Here is a 2,159-nt window from a genome sequence, read left to right on the forward strand (position 1 = left end):
AAAAAAAAAAAAAAAGACAAGAAATAGCAAGTGTTGGTGATGATGTGGGAAAAAAGGAACCGTCTTGCACTGTTGGTGGGAGTGTAAATTGGTAGAGCCACCAAGAAAACAGTATGGAGGTTCTTTCAAAAATTAAAAATAGAAATTCCACGTGATCCAATAATTCTACTACTGGATATGTTACACAAAGAAAATGAAAATACTAATTCAAAAAGACACGTGTACTCCTATGTTTATTGCAGCATTATTTACAATAGCCAAGATATAGAAGAACATAGGTGTCCATCAATAGATGAATGGATAAGGAAGATGTGGTATATATAATATGATCATGTCATTTATGACAGCTTGGAGGGACCTAGAGGGTATTATGCTGAGTGAACTAAGTCAGATTGAGGAAGAAAAATATCATATGATTTCACTGATGATTGCCAGAAGTGAGGAAGAGGGAGGATGAGCAAAATGGATGAAAGGGAGCAGGAGATATAGACTTCCAGTTATGGATGAATAAGTCATGAGAATAAAAGGCACAGCATAAAGAATATAGTCAATGACACTATAATAGCGTTATATGGTGACAAACGGTAGCTACACTTGTGAACACAGCATACCATATAAACTTCTTGAGTCACTATGTTGTACACCTGAAACTAATGTAACATTGTGTGTCAACTATACACATTTTTTTAAAAAAAACTGCACATCACAAACCCATGAAGCCAATCTTGCTCTCAAAAAGGAGTTGGGCCAATGTTTATAAGCAAAAGATTTGGAAGAAAATATCATGAACAAGAGCAGTCCCCCAAAATAAAAGTGATTCCTGATGGGGAACTGTGATAAGACCCAGAAAAGAGAGTTCTCGAATGGGAGTTTGGAGGACAGATGTGAAAGTGTTGAAGGAAAGCTCATGTCCATAGAATGCCCAGCCTCCACTCAAGACTCAAGCAAGTACTATTCATAGCCTGAACCTAGCCATCCTGCCCATTGGCATTAAAAGAGAATGTCCCTGCAAAAGCAGCCTGCATTTTGTCTAATGATTGTCCAGCACAGTAATGACCATCAGTAGCATTTGACTGTGCTTGGTTCCATCTAGCCACCACAGATGGGCAAGCTCCCGCGTAATATCACAGGACAAGTATAAATCATAAGAAGGAAGATGAAACACCAAAATGGTTTGCTAGGGTAAGGTAAAGGAGAAATCTCCAACATCCTGAATGGTTAGGACTGAATGGAACTACTCAAAATTCTCTCTGAACAAAGGCAGTGATGAAAGCCACTCTCTTTATGCCAGCACAAAGTGATCATAAATGGTTCTTGACCTTTTCTGCAATCAAGTTTTCAAGATAACTGCAAGTCTGGGAAGAGTCAAAATAAGAGAAGATATTCCAAAGATGGCAATGCCCACTTCCGAAAGAATTATCATCAACCATTCATTGTGTAGAAGTGCTGTTGATCCCATAATGCTCTTTTAAGTCACACATTTACTAATTATAAGCATGTGTCACTGTCAGGAACATCATGTATAAAAAAATCACAGCATTTTGTATGCATTCAGGTCAAAATGAACAACTACTAATGTACGAACCCAAAATTATAAAACATTTTCATTAAAGCTACGTAATACAGCCTTTGCTCTACTTTAATAGACAACTTTGGGAAAAAAGAGGAATTCACACTAAACGCTCTTTTCTGAAATTTGGACCATGTTAATGGTTCTTCTACCTGAAAAAAATATGTAATGTCCTATGGTCATTCTCATTCATCTGTTATATTTAAAAGGATTTTTGTGTGTTTTTAATGGATCTGAATACGAACACGTCTCTCTTTACTTAAAGTGATTCACCTTCTCATCGCATGTGTTCATTTGCCCTAGTGTAAAAGTTATGCTAAGGAAAGAAAATTGTTTTATTGATTATCATAGCAATTTGTTGAGCAGGCTGTTAGAACATGGTAGTCCTGAAGCCTTGCTCCAATTTACTGAATTGAAACCAGTAGACATAGGAGATTTTACCTGCATTATAATTGCCGCCAAACCAATTTCATGCAGTCAAAACCCTGATTAAAATGTTACAGATCTCAGCATACCAGTTCTGTTCCTGGCAGAGACCAGATTTACCCTCCCACCAGAATCAAACAAACAAACAAAAGCAGGTGAAATA

Source organism: Ailuropoda melanoleuca, chromosome 14 (genome assembly GCF_002007445.2).
Source record: "Ailuropoda melanoleuca isolate Jingjing chromosome 14, ASM200744v2, whole genome shotgun sequence".
NCBI classification, from domain to species: Eukaryota; Metazoa; Chordata; class Mammalia; order Carnivora; family Ursidae; genus Ailuropoda; species Ailuropoda melanoleuca.